A 10,000-nucleotide genomic window follows, 5' to 3' on the forward strand; every position below is an offset into this window, starting at 1 on the left:
CCGACGAGCGTCCAACAATCGCTCGTACGTCGCGTATGTTCTCTCCGTCCGCTCTTATTCGTATCCTCGTTCTTGTACCTTCGTCCGACTCTGAAACGTTCTCTTATATAAAGAAGAACGACGGCGGGTTGTTAAGGCAAGAAGGGACAGAGAGAGACAGATACGGAGAGTAACGATACGCAACGCAAGCAGTCTTAGGTTTACGTGAGCAACCCTCAGCCAGGCGTGGTCCAGGAATTGTATCCGTGGACCGCAATGTGCGTTCGAAATGTCGATGTTCATGTGTCCTGCAGTTCACACGTTGACGCGCAATTAGCTGCGTTCTTCATCGACCCACGAGCCAAGTGATCCACCGTTCAGGGTAATCTTTTATAAATTTACAACAGTTCAATACTCAAATGTACTCTTCTCGGTTCTAGCGAAGCCGAGTTCCGTCACGTTCGACCAACGGGAATCGAACGCGCAGAAGTCGCCATAGGATTGACGACACAAAAACGTTCGAAAAAAAAAGAAAACGACGAACGCGCGAAGATACGCGCGTTCGCCGGCCGGGCGTAAAGTACATTATGATATATAACAACCATCGAGATCGAAGCTCCGTTCGTCAGGAAACGACGGGGATATATACACCCGATTCTGAATCCTCTGTACAGCACACGATCTCGCGAACGAGTAAGCACGGTGGCTAGCCCATGTTATATATGTGTTTGATTCTACTCTCTCGTCCAATTATTCAAGAAACAGCGCGCGTGCATCTCTCCATCGTTCGGGTGATAGTAAAGATTCGATGGGATTCGCGCGGCCGTCCGCCTCGAGCGGTCTTTCGTCCCAATATCCAGAAGCAGAGTTTGAAAAACTCTAGCGACGGCACGGGTGTCCGACTCACGACATCGAGGTTTCGAAGCCGGCGATCCCCTCCGAACGGATGGCGACCACGCGACCGACTGAAAGCATGAAAAATCGACGAAAGATAGAACACATCTCCGTTCGGGTGGTGTTTTTTTTTTTAAAAAAAAAAAAAACAAAAATTCGATGGGACTCGCAGCCATCGTCCTCGCGCGGTCTTTCGTCCCGATATCCAGAAGCAGAGTTTGAAAAACTCTAGCGACGGCACGGGTGTCCGACTCACGACAACGAGGATAGACAGCCGGTCCCCTCCGAACGGGTTATGCGACGATAAACTCGATGAAACTTTAGTCTCGTTCAGGTAGTGTGTGTCTTGTAAATCAAAAATTCGATGGGACTCGCATCCATCGTCCTCGCGCGGTCTTTCGTCCCAACATCCAGAAGCAGAGTTTGAAAAACTCTAGCGACGGCACGGGTGTCCGACTCACGACAACGAGGATAGACAGCCGGTCCCCTCTGAACGGTATATTATATATGAGATGATAGACGACAAACTGGATGAAACTTTAAGTCTCGTTCAGGTAGTGTGTAAATCAAAAATTCGATGGGACTCGCATCCGTCGTCCTCGCGCGGTCTTTCGTCCCGATATCCAGAAGCAGAGTTTGAAAAACTCTAGCGACGGCACGGGTCTCCGACTCACGACAACGAGGAAAGACAGCCGGTCCCCTCTGAACGGTATATTATATGAAACTTTAAGTCTCGTTCAGGTAGTGTTTAAATAAAAAATTCGATGGGACTCGCATCCGTCGTCCTCGCGCGGTCTTTCGTCCCGATATCCAGAAGCAGAGTTTGAAAAACTCTAGCGACGGCACGGGTGTCCGACTCACGACAACGAGGAAAGACAGCCGGTCCCCTCTGAACGGTATATTATATGAAACTTTAAGTCTCGTTCAGGTAGTGTTTAAATAAAAAATTCGATGGGACTCGCATCCGTCGTCCTCGCGCGGTCTTTCGTCCCGATATCCAGAAGCAGAGTTTGAAAAACTCTAGCGACGGCACGGGTGTCCGACTCACGACAACGAGGAAAGACAGCCGGTCCCCTCTGAACGGTATATTATATGAAACTTTAAGTCTCGTTCAGGTAGTGTGTAAGTCAAAAATTCGATGGGACTCGCATCCGTCGTCCTCGCGCGGTCTTTCGTCCCGATATCCAGAAGCAGAGTTTGAAAAACTCTAGCGACGGCACGGGTGTCCGACTCACGACAACGAGGATAGACAGCCGGTCCCCTCTGAACGGTATATAATATGAAACTTTAAGTCTCGTTCAGGTAGTGTGTAAGTCAAAAATTCGATGGGACTCGCATCCGTCGTCCTCGCGCGGTCTTTCGTCCCGATATCCAGAAGCAGAGTTTGAAAAACTCTAGCGACGGCACGGGTGTCCGACTCACGACAACGAGGATAGACAGCCGGTCCCCTCTGAACGGTATATAATATACATTATGCGACGGTAGACGATCAACTAGACGAAACTTTAGTCTCGTTCAGGTGGTGTAAAAAAAATTCGATGGGATACGCACGCACGGCTGTCGTCGTCCTCGAGCGGTCTTTCGTCCCAATATCCAGAAGCAGAGTTTGAAAAACTCTAGCGACGGCACGGGTGTCCGACTCACGACATCGAGGCTTCGAAGCCGGCGGCGTTCCCCTCTGAACGAACTTCGGCTAGACTAGTTACGAATCGTTGCTACACATCGTCTTCATCGTCGTCGTCGTCGACATCGACATCATCATCATATCATCATCATCATCATCATCATCATCGGTCATCGTCGCATAGCGGGCCAACATCCACGCGATGCGTCTTCGTTCTAGGTTACCCGATCCACGAGTATGTTACACGTGGTTTCGTTATTTCGAACGAAACGACATACGAAGAGCACACGCCCTTTGGGTAGGAAGCACGTTTCGAGAACGACGAGAGTTTCGATGAAAGAGACGAGAGAAGTCGACGCAGAAGGTATCCATGGATCTTCGAAGAGAACCTTCGAAGATGTATATCGGTATCCTTTCGCTCTGCGCGACTCGCTACAAGTTCTTTCGCTCTCGTCGACTCGTTCTAGACGCTTCGTTCGATCCCAAAGAGGAGTCTTCGATATGTCCCGTTGCTAGGAGGAGAACAAACGCAACACAGACCACGAAACATAGAAGAGAATAGGCGAGCATGATCACTCCGACACGAGGCACTTTAGAGATTTTCTTATTAGTTTGCATGGACTTTTATATTTCGTTTGTACGGTTTCCACGATGCAAATACGAAATACGAGATCGTGACGGCGGGTCTTTCTGTGTACGGCCTCTCGCAGGCGCCACGACTGCATTTCTCTTTACACCTGGTTTCCATCGTAATTTTTTCGTTTGATATCGAGCCTTAACTTTGTTGGCTCTTTCGAAGCTAGAGTTCCCTTTTATTAGAATTTCATATATATATATATATATTATATGTTATATGTTTTATTCGGAGACGGCGGGTCTTTCTGTTTACGACCTCACGCAGGCGCCTCGAATAAGTTTCATTCGCATTTCGTTTTTATACTTGTATATATATATCTCTTCATCCCGATGATCGAGAGAGAGTGCCACCTTCTCTTCGTATAATTCCGTAGCTGGAGGGTCGTCTCCTCCTTAAGAATATTTCTATTCGTGCCAACGGAGGTTGCCAAGCTCCCTGGCGTTTTCGTTTGTTAAAGTATATAGCTTGTTAATACGTCGTATATACTTTCGTCGATACAGGAGGAGTACGGCTCCTTACCGACCATTGTGATATATATTTCATAGTTTTTATATGTGTTCAAGTCAAATTCTTTTGGTATCGTATCGTTAATGATCCTTCCGCAGGTTCACCTACGGAAACCTTGTTACGACTTTTACTTCCTCTAAATGATCAAGTTTGGTCATCTTCCCGGTAACATCGGCAATGCTTATCACATTGGCCGCGCACCAGTCCGAAGACCTCACTAAATCATTCAATCGGTAGTAGCGACGGGCGGTGTGTACAAAGGGCAGGGACGTAATCAACGCGAGCTTATGACTCGCGCTTACTGGGAATTCCTCGTTCATGGGGAATAATTGCAAGCCCCAATCCCTAGCACGAAGGAGGTTCAGCGGGTTACCCGGGCCTTTCGGCCAGGGAAAACACGCTGATTCCTTCAGTGTAGCGCGCGTGCGGCCCAGAACATCTAAGGGCATCACAGACCTGTTATTGCTCAATCTCGTGCGGCTAGAAGCCGCCTGTTCCTCTAAGAAGATTTGTTTGTACGTTGGTAGTAAAAACCCACCGACCGAAGCCGGGGGCCTTCGAGATACCATAAGTTACGTCTATTTAGCAGGCTAGAGTCTCGTTCGTTATCGGAATTAACCAGACAAATCGCTCCACCAACTAAGAACGGCCATGCACCACCACCCACCGAATCAAGAAAGAGCTATCAATCTGTCAATCCTTCCGGTGTCCGGGCCTGGTGAGGTTTCCCGTGTTGAGTCAAATTAAGCCGCAGGCTCCACTCCTGGTGGTGCCCTTCCGTCAATTCCTTTAAGTTTCAGCTTTGCAACCATACTTCCCCCGGAACCCAAAAGCTTTGGTTTCCCGGAAGCTGCCCGCCGAGTCATCGGAGGAACTTCGGCGGATCGCTGGCTGGCATCGTTTATGGTTAGAACTAGGGCGGTATCTGATCGCCTTCGAACCTCTAACTTTCGTTCTTGATTAATGAAAACATTTTTGGCAAATGCTTTCGCTTCTGTCCGTCTTGCGACGATCCAAGAATTTCACCTCTAACGTCGCAATACGAATGCCCCCATCTGTCCCTATTAATCATTACCTCGGGGCTCCGAAAACCAACAAAATAGAACCGAGGTCCTATTCCATTATTCCATGCACACAGTATTCAGGCGAAGGTAGCCTGCTTTAAGCACTCTAATTTGTTCAAAGTAAACGTATCGGCCCACCTCGACACTCAGTGAAGAGCACCGCGATGGGATATTAGTTGGACCGCCCGCGAGGAGCTAAGCCCACCGATAGGACGTACCACATAATGCCAGTTAAACACCGCGAGCGGTGAACCGACACTGTGACACACAGATTCAACTACGAGCTTTTTAACCGCAACAACTTTAATATACGCTATTGGAGCTGGAATTACCGCGGCTGCTGGCACCAGACTTGCCCTCCAATTGGTCCTCGTTAAAGGATTTAAAGTGTACTCATTCCGATTACGGGGCCTCGGATGAGTCCCGTATCGTTATTTTTCGTCACTACCTCCCCGTGCCGGGAGTGGGTAATTTGCGCGCCTGCTGCCTTCCTTGGATGTGGTAGCTGTTTCTCAGGCTCCCTCTCCGGAATCGAACCCTGATTCCCCGTTACCCGTTACAACCATGGTAGGCGCAGAACCTACCATCGACAGTTGATAAGGCAGACATTTGAAAGATGCGTCGCCGGTGCTAGATGACCATGCGATCAGCACAAAGTTATTCAGAGTCACCAAAACAAACGATGGACGGACAGACGAGCCATCCGCCACCGATTGGTTTTGATCTAATAAAAGCATTCCTACCATCTCTGGTCGGAATCTGTTTGCATGTATTAGCTCTAGAATTACCACAGTTATCCAAGTAAATGTAGGTATGATCTAAGAAACCATAACTGATTTAATGAGCCATTCGCGGTTTCACCTTAATGCGGCATGTACTGAGACATGCATGGCTTAATCTTTGAGACAAGCATATGACTACTGGCAGGATCAACCAGGGATCTTATTCGTATAACAATTCTTATAAATTTCGTTTAAGTTCTCTTCGTGTCGTAGGTGGGACGTAAGCACCGTACGACGAGACTTTTCGTTCTTAAGATAGATATATCTATAAAATATATCTCCTAGCGACGTTCGAGATACACCCATAGTTCAGTAATAATCTTCGAACGCCGCTCGCAGCCACTTTGTAATTCTCAACTCCACCTCCTCTCTTCTCTCTCTCTCTCTCTCTCATAGTCTTATATAAAATGTTTAGAATCGTACTTCTAAAGGAACATTTCCATAATGCTGTCTTCGTGTAAAAAGACTTATTAGAATATCTTAGCGGTAAAGCACGTATACGCACCTCACGCTGAACGAACAAGCGCGTATCCCAGTGCGTCGCGCTGGACATACCGTAAGAATATTCTTTCAATCGGTAGAACATTTTCGGCAGAAGACATACTACGCAAAGATAGTACGCTCCTACCGCCTCATCGGATACTTCTGCGAAAGCAGAAGTTTTTATAGAAAGCAGACGGTTATACTCTTTTGAATGAATCGATGCTCAGTTAGTACAAGCACACACGCATCTAACAATTTTTGTTAGAATACGTACACACAGGTCACCAGCTTCCCGACTCAGGGGAACCTTGCCACGATATTTGGTCATTACGTCCAGGACAGCGACCCGCGGCGCAGCAGTGTAGAGAAAAAACCAGAACGAGAACGGAGGAACAGTCGAGAAATAGCGTAAAATACACTAAGACTCGAGGAGCGGTGACTGAATTCTCAACCGAGGCCGTAGAATAGCCACGCGCTCAACGCTGTTCCGACCGAACCGTCCGGCTCGACGTCTCTCTTATAGATACGAAAGCGCCAGCCGGAAGGCCGGCGCCGGCCGGGCTAGCGGCCGCGCGCTTACGGTGCAAAACCTCCGTAGCAACGTACCGTTCGGAAGGGACGCTGGAACTTAGTCTCGCGAACGCTCGATCACTACTATACAAAGCCAATATCCAACCATCGAAATACATTACCAGACGTTTTATTAACATAATAGAAATGCATTTTTACCAAAAAATTAATTTTTTTTTTCACCGAAAAATTGCATCAGTAAACATACTCTTTTATCGAATACGGACAAAAAATAAGTTTATAATCAATTACAATACGTTAAAATAAGTAGAAATATGCAAAAAAATATATACCTTGTAACGTTAATTAACGAAAAAATTAGAAAAATATCCCAGTCGTGTCAGTTCGACGAACGCTAATTTTTTGAAAAAATCGATAAAAATGTTTAATCCCGACGTATTTAATAGAGATAGAACGATTCCCGTAAAAAAATTCATACCTTGTAACGCTTTTAAACGAATAAACTCGAAAAAACTTTTTCGCCCTCGGAATTTTTCTAAGTCCCAACGTACCGGCTCGGAATTTTTCTATGTTCCAACGACCGGTCGTGTCGGTCCAAACGTTTTTATATCCGTCTGCCGACGATATAAACGCTTAATCCCGACGTATTTTATCGAGTTATAACGATTTCTTGAAAAATATTCGTACGTTATAACGCTTTTTAACGAATTAATCGAAAAAGAGTGTTCGGTCCGAAAATTTTCTAAGTACGAACGACCGGCCGCATAGGTCCGTTTTTAAAAATCGTTCTCGGACGGAAATAAACCATTAATCCCGACGTATTTCGTCGAGTTACGTCGATTTATGCAAAAAAATTCATACCTTGTAACGCTTTTTAACGAATAAACTCGAAAAAACTTTTTCGCCCTCGGAATTTTTCTAAGTCCCAACGTACCGGCTCGGAATTTTTCTATGTTCCAACGACCGGTCGTGTCGGTCCAAACGTTTTTATATCCGTCTGCCGACGATATAAACGCTTAATCCCGACGTATTTTATCGAGTTATAACGATTTCTTGAAAAATATTCGTACGTTATAACGCTTTTTAACGAATTAATCGAAAAAGAGTGTTCGGTCCGAAAATTTTCTAAGTACGAACGACCGGCCGCATAGGTCCGTTTTTAAAAATCGTTCTCGGACGGAAATAAACCATTAATCCCGACGTATTTCGTCGAGTTACGTCGATTTATGCAAAAAAATTCATACCTTGTAACGCTTTTTAACGAATAAACTCGAAAAAACTTTTTCGCGCTCGGAATTTTTCTAAGTCCCAACGTACCGGCTCGGAATTTTTCTATGTTCCAACGACCGGTCGTGTCGGTCCAAACGTTTTTATATCCGTCTGCCGACGATATAAACGCTTAATCCCGACGTATTTTATCGAGTTATAACGATTTCTTGAAAAATATTCGTACGTTATAACGCTTTTTAACGAATTAATCGAAAAAGAGTGTTCGGTCCGAAAATTTTCTAAGTACGAACGACCGGCCGCATAGGTCCGTTTTTAAAAATCGTTCTCGGACGGAAATAAACCATTAATCCCGACGTATTTCGTCGAGTTACGTCGATTTATGCAAAAAAATTCATACCTTGTAACGCTTTTTAACGAATAAACTCGAAAAAACTTTTTCGCCCTCGGAATTTTTCTAAGTCCCAACGTACCGGCTCGGAATTTTTCTATGTTCCAACGACCGGTCGTGTCGGTCCAAACGTTTTTATATCCGTCTGCCGACGATATAAACGCTTAATCCCGACGTATTTTATCGAGTTATAACGATTTCTTGAAAAATATTCGTACGTTATAACGCTTTTTAACGAATTAATCGAAAAAGAGTGTTCGGTCCGAAAATTTTCTAAGTACGAACGACCGGCCGCATAGGTCCGTTTTTAAAAATCGTTCTCGGACGGAAATAAACCATTAATCCCGACGTATTTCGTCGAGTTACGTCGATTTATGCAAAAAAATTCATACCTTGTAACGCTTTTTAACGAATAAACTCGAAAAAACTTTTTCGCGCTCGGAATTTTTCTAAGTCCCAACGTACCGGCTCGGAATTTTTCTATGTTCCAACGACCGGTCGTGTCGGTCCAAACGTTTTTATATCCGTCTGCCGACGATATAAACGCTTAATCCCGACGTATTTTATCGAGTTATAACGATTTCTTGAAAAATATTCGTACCTTCTAACACTTTTTAACGAGTTATTTGGAGGGGATCTTTCGGCCTTTTCGTAGCGGTGCGAAAAAATTCTAAGTTCCAACGTCCCGGTCACGTTGGTCCGGAGGATGAAATTTTTTAAAAAAATAAAGTGAAATCGTTACGTTCGACTAGATTTCGTCGATACGTAACGATTTCACACAAAATTTCGATACGTTATAACGCTTTTTGGCGAGTTATTTCGAGTTGAACATTCGGTACTTTCGTAACGGGGCGAAAAAATTCTAAGTTCCAACGTCCCGGTCACGTTGGTCCGGAGGATGAAATTTTTTAAAAAAATAAAGTGAAATCGCTACTTTCGACTAGATTTCGTCGAAACGTAACGATTTCACGCAAAATTTCGATACGTTATAACGCTTTTTGGCGAGTTATTTCGAGTTGAACTTTCGGTACTTTCGTAACGGTGCGAAAAAATTCTAAGTTCCAACGTCCCGGTCACGTTGGTCCGGAGGATGAAATTTTTTAAAAAAATAAAGTGAAATCGCTACTTTCGACTAGATTTCGTCGAAACGTAACGATTTCACGCAAAATTTCGATACGTTATAACGCTTTTTGGCGAGTTATTTCGAGTTGAACTTTCGGTACTTTCGTAACGGTGCGAAAAAATTCTAAGTTCCAACGTCCCGGTCACGTTGGTCCGGAGGATGAAATTTTTTAAAAAAATAAAGTGAAATCGCTACTTTCGACTAGATTTCGTCGATACGTAACGATTTCACGCAAAATTTCGATACGTTATAACGCTTTTTAGCGAGTTATTTCGAGTTGAACTTTCGGTACTTTCGTAACGGTGCGAAAAAATTCTAAGTTCCAACGTCCCGGTCACGTTGGTCCGGAGGATGAAATTTTTTAAAAAAATAAAGTGAAATCGCTACTTTCGACTAGATTTCGTCGAAACGTAACGATTTCACGCAAAATTTCGATACGTTATAACGCTTTTTGGCGAGTTATTTCGAGTTGAACTTTCGGTACTTTCGTAACGGTGCGAAAAAATTCTAAGTTCCAACGTCCCGGTCACGTTGGTCCGGAGGATGAAATTTTTTAAAAAAATAAAGTGAAATCGCTACTTTCGACTAGATTTCGTCGAAACGTAACGATTTCACGCAAAATTTCGATACGTTATAACGCTTTTTGGCGAGTTATTTCGAGTTGAACTTTCGGTACTTTCGTAGCGGTGCGAAAAAATTCTAAGTTCCAACGTCCCGGTCACGTTGGTCCGGAGGATGAAATTTTTTAAAAAAATAAA

The 10,000-nt window shown here is 44.6% G+C and overlaps 2 non-coding genes across 2 annotated transcripts; both read right to left on the minus strand.

Annotated features, from left to right (window-relative positions):
* Positions 1–209: 209 nt before the first annotated feature.
* Positions 210–364, minus strand: LOC126877746 (5.8S ribosomal RNA). Its single transcript, XR_007695292.1, has one exon. It is a non-coding gene; the product is annotated as a 5.8S ribosomal RNA (ribosomal RNA).
* A 3,358-nt stretch (positions 365–3,722) lies between these two features.
* On the minus strand, positions 3,723–5,645 carry LOC126877748 (small subunit ribosomal RNA). Its single transcript, XR_007695294.1, has one exon. It is a non-coding gene; the product is annotated as a small subunit ribosomal RNA (ribosomal RNA).
* Positions 5,646–10,000: the final 4,355 nt, after the last annotated feature.

The sequence above is a fragment of the Bombus huntii genome, unplaced genomic scaffold (assembly GCF_024542735.1).
Source record: "Bombus huntii isolate Logan2020A unplaced genomic scaffold, iyBomHunt1.1 ctg00000233.1, whole genome shotgun sequence".
NCBI lineage: Eukaryota > Metazoa > Arthropoda > Insecta > Hymenoptera > Apidae > Bombus > Bombus huntii.